Below are 11,164 nucleotides of genomic sequence, written 5' to 3' on the forward strand. Positions count from 1 at the left end.
TTCCAACTGCAGCCTCCTGAAAGACTGATCTGGAAGGTTGGGACCGTTGGAAAAACACTGGGACCTAATTTGAATAATAGAATTTCTGGCATCTGGTGGGCGGAGCTTTTGTGTTGTGCTCTGGAATCAGCCCCTCCCTTTGGGTGTTCAGTTAAGTTCAGTTAGAACAGGCATCCCCAAACTTGGCCATCCAGATGTTTTGGGACAACAACTCCCATCATCCCTAGCTAACAGGACCAGTGGTCAGGAATGATGGGAATTGTCCCAAAACAGCTAGAAGGCCGAGTTTGGGGATGCCTGAGTTAGAGAGACCAACTGTCATTCTTGCCTCATGAGGTTGCTTTAGTTTCTCTCAGACAGTATGTTATTGTGTTACAGTTTTCTTTGTTATTAAAGCTTTGTTTGACACATGCATGAGCCGCTTACTTTGCTGAAAGAGAAGAAACTCTGCTGAAGAATGGTGGAATATCCTAAACTTGGGTGAGTGAGGGAATATTCCCAGTCTGACAGGAGAACTGATTTATTTTTTTTTAAATCACCTCCATCAACCACAACAGGGACACCCTCCAAAAAAGCATGGAGGGAGGATCTGGGAATACTACCTTTCTCCTTCCTCCAGCAGGTGCCTCCATTGCATCCCAGTCTCTTCCTTCTGTGTAAAGCAGCTGGAGGACAAGGAAGAGAAGAGAGAGAATGAAAAAAGAGCTGTGAGCGGAGGGAGGCTTTTCCCATCCTTTGGACACCCTGGGAAACTCAACAAACCTGCTGCACCTGGAACTGAGTGTGGAGAGTGCAGCTGAATGGGACACAGTTGTGGGCAGCCTGAGGAAATGCTATCCACCTGGGGCCTGCCCATAAACAGCAAGTCTAGAAGGAGAGACTAGAGTAATGTCTGCTGTTTCCAGGAGCTCCTCTCATGGTAAGACTGTTGTGCATGAGCTGAGAGTTTGTTGGACCCTGAGTGAAAACCCAGAGGCTGTGAGGGAGGTTGTGTCAGAAGGAAAAGGATCTTGATTTTTTTAAAAAATGGGTTTTATAAACATGAAAAATATTATACAAACAAGTATATCAAGCTTTCTCATGCCATTTGTGTATCACAAAAATAGCATAATAAATGTGGGAAAATATCTACAACATATGTTTCATTATTAGTGGTCAGTGTACAAGTTCTTGGTTCATGAATTGGTTTAAACAATTAGGAAGGGAAAGAGGGGGAAATGGTGTGTGGAGTGGTGTGGTTATGCTTCCATTATTCTACTTAGTGTGTGAGAGGGGTTCTGTCGGTGTTACTTGTATGGGTTCTCTTACTATTCTCTTGTTGTATTTCCCTGGTAGTGAGAGAGGTTGGGGGTGGTTTAGAGTGTGGTTGGTTGTCTTTGGTTAGCTGTAGGGCGAACTGTTTTCATGTGTGAGTGTGTATTTTTGAATCAGGTTAGCCAGATTGATTTGTATGCTGTCGGCAGTTTCTTGTTGTGGTCATGTTGGGCTGATTGTTATAATTAGTAACTTCGCACTGACGCAACATTTTTATATGTAACTGTGTATTTTTGTGACACTTGTTTAAGTTGTCTGTTGTTGCTTCTTGTTTGCACAGATACTTTTAATATATTAAGCGGTATAGCAATTAAATAATCAAATGAAAACCAAGGGCAAGCCTGAACTCAAAGCTTTGTTTTTACTGTTATCAGAGACCACTGCCACAAACATGTGATTAAGTAAACAAAAGCCCTTCCCACTAGGGTTTAGTAGGTTTGCATGGCTATAGATGTATTCTTTGACTCAGTAACATGCAGATGAGGGCAATGGATTTCAGTGGAGTGTACACAAGTACAGCAACTTGGGTTTTTCATGCTATCTGAACTGATTTACATCTCCAGGGTAGTAATCGTCGTGTCCCAGCCAAAATTCTAAAGAACGGCAATTACAAGATAAATAGTGCAGTGCCTGCTACCGTTCACTTCGCAGGGTCATTTATAATGAAGCACTGGAATCCTCAAGAGGGATTACCAGGGAGCTGAACCAGTATTTAATGTCTGGCATCTTAAAAAATATATTGTCCAAAAGACCATGTGATTGCCATTAAAACAATCCCTTTGACTGTTTGATTTAAGAAGCTGGTGGCAGGAGGCAAATTCTAAGCAGATGCAACTAGAACACAAGGTTAACAACAGAGTGCCTAGCCATAAAAAAAATCCCTCTTTAACAAAATGTAAGCACACCAACAGAGAGACACATCTTTATTGCTACTCCACAACATAACCACCTTTGGAAGCATGTATGCATGCACACACACACACTCCAAGGCAAAGTCAGCTTACATGTGTTTTATAACATGGTGAAAGCAGTAACAACTCCTCCGCGACTAAGGTTACTTCATATGCCAAGTACTGTTGAGTACTTCAAGTGTCAGCGAAATGGCAAGTTCATTTGTCTTCTTGAATGCAGATCTTAAAATAGAGAAAGATCTTTGCTCTGTAAATGCAAAATGATAATTGAGCTGCAAATCTCAATGGCCAATTAAAATACAGAGGAGGAAAGTGGTGGCAGAGGTGCTGGCTAATTAGTCACCCCAAATTTCAGAGAGTTACCAGTTATGACACTACTAGATCAGCCTCTGAATGAGGAGTCCTACCATGAAATCATATGAGAAAGTGTTTTATTTCTAAGCAAGTGTTTTATTTCTAAGCTTGGTTGCAACAGCTTTGAGGACATATGGAGTCCACAGTAATTCAACCACCTGTTGAGATTCTTTGCACATTTTCTAGTTGAGTGTCTCAATCTGGCCATCTTTTCTCAAGCCCAGAAACTCCTGTGTACAGACTGAATCCACCTGCATCTATGGTGTCTGCATAAATTTTCATGAAGAAAGTTGATTTTTATGTCCCTTCCTTTTCACAACCCACTTTGCCCCCTCCATTTTGAGTTATAGGGAGAGCCAGAGACACACAACCAAAGCAGACCCATGTGTCTATATAAGGGCAAATGGGTTTCTGGGTTTGGATCCTGCTGTTTACTTGTTTGAGGCGGATTATCCAGAAATGGAAACAGTGCTCAACATGGAGATAATATTACTTTGTTCTTTTTAAAACAACTTTTCTTCTCTTTACTTTTTAAGGTTTTCCAAGGTTTGCTTCTCCCTAGCATTCATTTTCTCCATCCCTCTGCCATTACTCTTATTTAGGAATGGATAAAATGGTCAATTTCAGTTTCTCATTCCCCCCCCCCCCCATCTTAAATTCACTTTGTCATCATCAAATTGCCTTTTTTTTTTTAAAGGACCCTCCTAAAAAATTGTCTGCATTTTAATGAACATTTCTCCCAATATGCACATTTTTGCAAATGGCTCCCCCAAATAGAATGCATTTTTGTATGTCCTTTTCATGATACCATGGGTTTTTATGGGCACTCCTGTACACATTTTTTTGGCTAGAAAACTGAACTGCAAAAATTGAGAAGTGTGAATTTTAAAGGAGAGCTGTGCTTTGGTTCGCATACTATTTTGAAAAGTTTGAAATGAATAGGTGCACATCAGTGGTGTGCGGTGAATTTTTTTGTAGGGGAACAGTTAAAGGCAGTGGTGCCTGCTTGCGAAGGCAATGGAGTGGGGGTGACTTCATGCACATGTCTTCCTGAAGCCATGTGTGTGAACATCGTGCCTCCCTCTCTAAGCTGGACAGAAGTTTCCCAGGCTTTGGGAAGGAGGTGCCGGAGAACATTTAGGGGACTAGCCTGGTCCCCTTACTTTTACTGGTCCTGGAAATACCTGTTTTGCTTTGTTTCAAAACTTTGCCAACATATCAGTCCCCTTTCCTTTTACTCTTTTCTGTTGACCCCACTTTCCTTTTCATGTCCACTATTCTTCTGTTTATATCTCAATTGAATTGCAAGCCAGGAAACTTGTCATTTCATGTGTGTGCGCAGTGGCTCATATATTTTAGACCCTCTAGTTAAATGGTAAAGAAAAAAAGGGGTTGTGAATCATTTATAATTTTTCTGATTAGTATATAGCCACAACAAAGCAAGGTCAAAGAAGCAAAAGGGAAAGCATATTTTAAAAGGCTTCATCAATTAAACCAGAACATTGCTATTTGTGCTAAAGAAGAAGGAATAAAACTGCATAAGGTCATCATAATTACCAGGGAGCCTCCTTTTGTTTCATCAAATTCAAAGGCACAGTTTTGTTCCGGGTCATCTTCTTAATTTTACAGTGGCACAGAACTATCTACAATTATTCCAAAATACCTTCCTTGATTAGCTAGTAGTAAGTAATTCAGTAGTCAGTGGGTTGCTCAAGATGTGTTCCTTTTTCAAAGTGGAAGTTCAGTATAACTTAACTGTTAAAGAAACTCAATGTTCCAAATAATATTGTCATGCATCTGTTGCCGAAGTACATGTGACACTAATTACGTATCTTAAGTTGTATGTTTGTCCACATGCCAATTGATCGGGCTACTGAAGCTACAGAGGGTGGAGGAATTTAACCCTTTCATCCTCTATCACGGTCCAGATGAAAATTGCCCTTCCAAAATGGCTATTTGCATGAGAGGAAAGATTCCATTAGTGCAACACTGGAGGGGGAGGGATTTTTTCTGTGTGTCACTTTTTCTCTTCCCACCACCTCCCCATCACTTCAGAACCTAATTGAGCTCTACTGAGCCTGCTATTTGCATTTGAAAAAAGATCCACACAATATAACATTTAGTGTGTGCAGTTTGCCCCCGACAAATTCAAATGAAGACAGTAAAGGGGAAATATAGAAGCTGCCTTAGTTCTCTGGGAAGGAAGAGAGAAATGCACACATTAAAGGCACACACAGATGGATGGTACCTCCCCCTACCCCTTTGCTTCACACCAAATAGATCCCTATAGTTTCAGATAGCAAATGTATTGTAAAAAGCAAGCACATGTCAAATTATTTTCAGCATCTTAGGGGCTGAAGAAGACTAACTTTTTACTAGTTGGGATGGGGTAGCTATAGAGATTTAATTTGAGTAAAAAGAACAAGGTTGATTTAACAAGAATGAGGAATTATGTTGAAATACTCTGAAACTTCTAGCACCTCCCAGATTTATTTAAACTGTTTGGGCTTTGCATGGCCATTTTAGTGGAAAGGGATGTGGGATAGCAACTATCTATCTATATGCTTCTTATTATCCCATGCAAGCTGTAAGTAGAGATGCCATATTGGAGGGACATATGCACAACTTCCCTCTTGCTACATTGCTACTGAAGCTCTGCAACTTGCGCTTCCTTAAAAAATGCATAGTTGAAATTATTATTGTACTGTACAGTGCTTATATCCCACCTTTCATCAAGAACATGAGATGGCATACAAGGTTCTCCTCCTCGCCTTTTTATCCTGTGAGGTAGATTAGGCAGAGAGAGAGCGACTAGCTCAAAATCAGCCAGAGAATTGAAGAAAGAATTGAATCCTTGACACCCAGCTCCTAGTTCAATCCACTAACTAACAGCTACACCTCACTGTCTCTCACATTGAAGATAATTAAAGTAAAATATATTTACAGAGGAATAGAGGAGGTGATGATCTTGTAAATACGTTTGAACCAAGCTAATTTATAGGTCAAAATGTGCACTTTGAATTGTACCCTGAAGGCTGCAAGCCTACAAGATGCCACATAAGCAGGGAAGCATGAAGTTAAGACAAAATGCTCGCTATTGCACTCCATGCAAGCAGAATATGAGGGGGGGGGGAGTGCTACTGGGAGCCTATCCTGAACCATCACAACAAAATTGGATAGGAATAATAAGAAATGAATATTCAACCAAAATAATGAATGAAGAAAGCGACTGAATGGCTAATTTTCAAGTAATGAGCATAGTCAATTTCCTCACATTTTATACAGCACAAAACAAGTTTCCATCAGGAAAGTCACAAGGCATATCCCTTTCCAGATGTTTTATTGAATTATTTAAATACATGAGTCTATTAGCACCAATTCATGTCAGCGCTACACTTCAGGTGTGAAACGATCTTAAACGAATATCAGATAAAGGATGGACCTGTTGCAGCAATAGATTTACTGTTATGGATTTAAGAGGTCTCCACTGTATTCACATTACTTTATTGCCATTTAGTGCACTCTAATTAAAAATAAAAAGACTTCTCCTTGCCTTCCCCCCCTCTTGTGCATTTCTGGAGTGATTTAGCTTTAAAGCGAAAGAGCAAATGACAGATCACAGGAAAATGTTAAACTATAAATCACCTACTTCTCTGGACACACTGACTATTTATGAGGTTGGAGGGTGAATTCTAGTTAAGTTTCCAGGCATTTGGATACATTAATTCACCTGCGTCACTGTATCCACCATGCACCATACTTCTGTGAATGTTAGTTACTGCCTTACTGAAAACCTGCCAAACATTTAGCAGGTCCTTGCCGGTTCCAACTGAGCCATGTTGCAGCCTGGCAGAATGACTGCAGTGGGACACTGAAACATGCAATGCATAGAGGTATCAGTTCAGGTTGCTAGCAATGACCTCTGGTCATTGTAAGGGAAGAACGGACAGGAGGACAAATCAAGTTTATCCATATTTTAGAGGTGTTTTGGTTAGAGGTGGGATCTAGCTTTTTCCGGGGGGGGGGGGAGAGAGGGGGGGACAAAAAGAAGCCGGCTGTAAAGTCAAGGGAGAATGAGAGAAATACTGCCATGATTTCAGGGAGGAAGGAGTTTCTTTGGCTTACCTTCCATCAAGGGCAGGGAACCTCAGGCCTAGGGGCTGAATGTGACCCTTCAGGTCTCAACAGGATTCCCATCACACCTCTTCCCCAGGCCCACTGCCTGTTCCCAGCTACACCCATAAGCAGCCTTGCTTCACAATCTCCTTGACTGTTTATGCCTGACTAAAATAGGTCTTTTAATTCCAATAACTGCTTGCCTGGATGAAGAATAGTGAAGGGTGTGTGCGTGTGTGTGTGTGTGTGTGTGTGTGTGTGTGTGTGTGTGTAGAAGCTAGCATAGCGTACATGAAACAGTTACATTCATTGTTCTTCCTACTTTTGTCTCTGGCTCCACACACCCCTGACATATGGCTCCTGAAAGGTTGCTCAGAAGGTACTGCACCCCTCAGGCTGAAAAAAGTTAACCACCCCCGCTTTACATAGAGTCGTAGAGTTGCAAAGTACCCCGAGGGTTGTCTAGTCCAATGTCCTGCAATGCAGGAATCCATAACTAAAACATCCATGACAGATGGCCTTCTAACCTCTGCTTAAAAACCTCCAAGGAAGAAGAGTCCACAACCTCCTGAGGGAGTCCATTCCACTGTTGAACAGCTTTTACTGTCAGAAAGTTCTTCCTGATGTTTAGTCGCAATCTCCGTTCTTGTAACTTGAATGCATTGATTCAAGTCTTACCTTTCAGAACTTGCTCCATCTTCCACATGACAGCCCTTTAGATATCTGAAGATGGCTATTATATCTCCCCTCAGTGTCCTCTTTTCCAAATGTCTCAAACATTCTTCATAAAGCAGATGAAGGCACCACCCAATTGTGCTGATGCTGGTGTAGCATGGCTCCCCCCGTCGCATGGGTTCAAACCGCTGACCTTCCAATCGGCAAGCCCTAGGCTCCGTGGTTTAACCCACAGCGCCACCCCTGAAAGCAAATCCCAGTAACCTCTGAAGCAGTTAGATTTAGTAAATGTAAATAGGCTTTAATAATAATTAATGAATAGGATCAAGATCCAACAATCAATGTTTATTTTGCTTAATAAGTGGGGTCCCAGTCTTTTAATCCTACTTTCCCATTCTACACTGCTATTTGTGCAGAGCTAGACATGTTTTAAAAAAAAGTTAAAATAAGTGATCTCTCAAACGATGGGCAGAGTAGCATAATGTTCTGGGCAACAGTTATTTTATCCTATGTTTATTATGTTAATTTGCTGCAGATTTTCAGTATATCTGTAGCAAAGTGGATCATTATAAGAGCCTCTGCTCATCATGGAAAACATTTCTGTTTGTTTTTCATTATCTCTTTCTTGTAGCAGCTGATTTTTCAATATTCATAAAAATAAAAGGTCCATTGTGCAGTGTATTATACACTCCTGCCAGAATCTGCTTAGTTTCCCCTCTGAAAGCTGAGTGAATCCTGCTTAGCATTATATGGCTGTCCTTAGCTCTCTTCTTAGCTGTGGCTGCCAAACCATTTGGAATTACTTGCTGTCTTTGTAACTTACACAAATGCCTGCTGGGGACTGAGATTAATACCAATTCACAGTGTATAACCTTTCCCACCTGCTCTCACTTTTACTATTAGGATTGCCTTTTCCTGGGAGGAACAGTAAAAGAGGGTGATTTTCCTTGTTAAAGGTTGTCCTGGTTAAAGGATATTCTTTCAGCACCATTCCATAGTTTCTTGTTTTCTTTCTCTCCTTTGTTGATCCAGCTGTCTTTACAAGTTCCAAGTGTTGCCTTGTTAGATTAAAGCAGACTGAATTGAGGGGGGGGGGACGACTGAAATGCAAGCATCCCTGCAAGTGTTGCCAGCTCTCATTCACTCTGACTTGAGCAAGCCTATACCTAGAGATATCCACCATGAATTGGGCCGAAAAGGTGGCTTGAGAATAGCCTGTTTTCCGTGGAGTATAAAGAGAAGAAAAATTTCCACTAGCCATTAATTGTCCCTTCTAAGATCTTATGCACCACTCTTCAGCTCCTCCTATTCAGGAACGGTGACAGGTGTTTAATAATGAATAGTGAAGTGTTAAATTGTATGTCATTTTTCCTGATCACCGAAATTTTCCCCAGAAAATCCTTTAGCAGCTGCACGTTAAATTCTGCAGGTTATGCCGCCAGAAAAGAATAATTCCTAACCCATAGAGCCATTCATGTATCAATTTAAATGCATTTGTCTGTGTGATGGAATAAAGCAGCTACTCTGTGAATGAAAAGCAGAGGAAAAGGATAATTCATCTAACCTTCACAATGGAAGAAAGTGGATGAGAATATGGTAATTATCTCAATGAAGTTTGACTGGGGCTCTAGTTTCATTACTCATGGAGGAAGCTGTGATTTCTTTTATAAATATAATCGTTTAGAACCGTTCTCTTCTTTCGGTTAAGCAAATAATAAAGTGCTTTAAGGAACTTTATGACAGTTTTGTTTTCATAGATGATGGGAGAGAATCAGGGAAGCATGTGCTTTCTTTCTAGGAAAATGAGGGGTCAAATCTAAAAACAACATTCCGTCCCCTAATCCGATAATGATTGGGTCTTTCCTAGGCCTGCTTGCAAGATATAGGTGTGGTTATTGAAATGCATGGAATGGAGGGCAGGATTCCATCCACACATCCACACATCCTGCTCCCAACCTCTGTACATGCAGCTGCAGGTACAGACAGAGGCTGGATCTAGACACATCAAAGAAGTGCTTCAGTTAAACGCGTTGTCAACTTTGTATGAAAAATCAGATTGGCAAAAACGGAACTCCACAGCGCCATCTGGTGTCACAATGTTAGAATGCATATACAACACATATAAAGTGCTTTCTCTTTGCCAATGTAGCTGAGTCCAGAGTCTGTGCATGTGTGAACATGCATGCAATTGGGAATGCTGCCATTTTTAGTATTCCCTTTTGCCTGCAGGCTGTGTTCACACTAGCTAGCGTGATCTTGCTGCAATCTCCTACTCCAACGCCCAGAAAACATATCTCTTGTGAGCAGGGCTTCTCTAGTTACACAGCAGCTGGTTTAATATGTTATTTATTTATTTGGTAAAATTTACACACCGCTTGAGTGTAAAAAATAAAAAAAAATCCTCAAAGCAGTTTATAAAAAGATAACAATGAAATAGAGAAAAATTAACAACCATACTGTAAACATACAACAATTAAAATGTTAAAACAGATTAAAATTAGCATAACTTTCTAAACATATGGGTAGATGTTATAGAGAAATAGGCTGAGTGTCACCAGCATACTGATGGCGCTCCAAAACTCCTAATGTCCACTCCCAACAGCTTCGTAGAAGAAGATGCCAAGGACCACTTTATTCTTATTCCATATTTTTTTCAGGGTTAAAATCACATGAGCAGAAATGAGCCTTGGTGACCTCTTGCACAAAGTACACATTGAAGGCTACATGTCAAGCAGATCCAGGAATGTTATGTGGCAGAGGCAGCTTGTCTTGTTTTGCCACCGAGGCAAAACAGGAAGGAGCTGTCATTTGCCCGCTCCCTCTTGCCACTGCCACTGCAGCCTCGCTTACCACAATCTCATGAGGCTTTCATGAGATCTCCCCAAAACCCAACAGAACCAATTCTCCTTGCTTCTCTGGCGGCAGCCAAAGGGCTTTGGTTTTTGCTTTGTTCCTGTTCCTTTTGTACAGAGGCTTAGATTTTCCATTTTCCCACTGAATCTTCATCTCCCCCCCCTCCCATTTGTAAAGCTTAACTAATCACTTTTTATAATCGTGCCATCTGAACCAGGAGCGGGGGTGGTTTCAGCAATAAAATGGTGAGGCGGGGAGACCATGCCATTATTCCTATCCAGGCTGGGAATCCTTGTGGCTTCTTATTGTAAAAGGGAAAAAAGAGTTTCCCTCACAAAAATTTGATGTCACATCTAGCGTGACCCTTGACAATGCTGCTTTAAGTGCATATATTGAAGCTTGCTCTATTTTCTTTGTTCCTGCATAGACAGGTTCCTTCCCTTTGTTCTTCACTTGGAAATAACACTGGACAAAAATGAAACATACACTGAAGAAAGGCCTGAGGATAGCATGTCCTCAGCCCAGAACAAATGGAGGAAATTTCTCAATAAAACTATCATAATTTGCTTTATAACAGAGTTTCCAGACTGGCTTTCTGGCTTGGCTTCTCTCTCATGCCTTTACCTTAACTTTATTTTTCTTGGTTTAAAACAAACAAACCCAAAACCAATCAATGTCTCAAATCTACTTACAGCTTGTTATCTGACTGGCTGAAGTCCTTACTCTAGGATAGTGCTATTACAGTTCCAATTTCATTAGACCACTCCCCTTCTCCAGTGGGTGGCACTGCGGACGTGCATCTGGGACCTCCCAGTGACCCGGCAGTGGGCAGAGGGAATGCTGCCCATGTCATTAGGACTCCCAGCTGAGTCACGCCCCCCGGCCAACCAATCAGGTTAGCCAGGGGGCGTGGCCAATGCTGTTTAAATTGCAGCGCAGCT

At 41.3% G+C, this 11,164-nt stretch overlaps 1 long non-coding RNA gene across 1 annotated transcript; it reads left to right on the top strand.

Annotated features, from left to right (window-relative positions):
* Nucleotides 1-267: 267 nt before the first annotated feature.
* LOC307201378 lies at nt 268-1,127 on the top strand. The gene is made up of 2 exons (XR_013832693.1): nt 268-480; nt 620-1,127. It is a non-coding gene; the product is annotated as an uncharacterized lncRNA (long non-coding RNA).
* The last annotated feature ends 10,037 nt before the right edge of the window (nt 1,128-11,164 follow it).

This window comes from Podarcis cretensis (assembly GCF_951804945.1).
Source record: "Podarcis cretensis genome assembly, chromosome: 1".
Classification (NCBI taxonomy): Eukaryota; Metazoa; Chordata; class Lepidosauria; order Squamata; family Lacertidae; genus Podarcis; species Podarcis cretensis.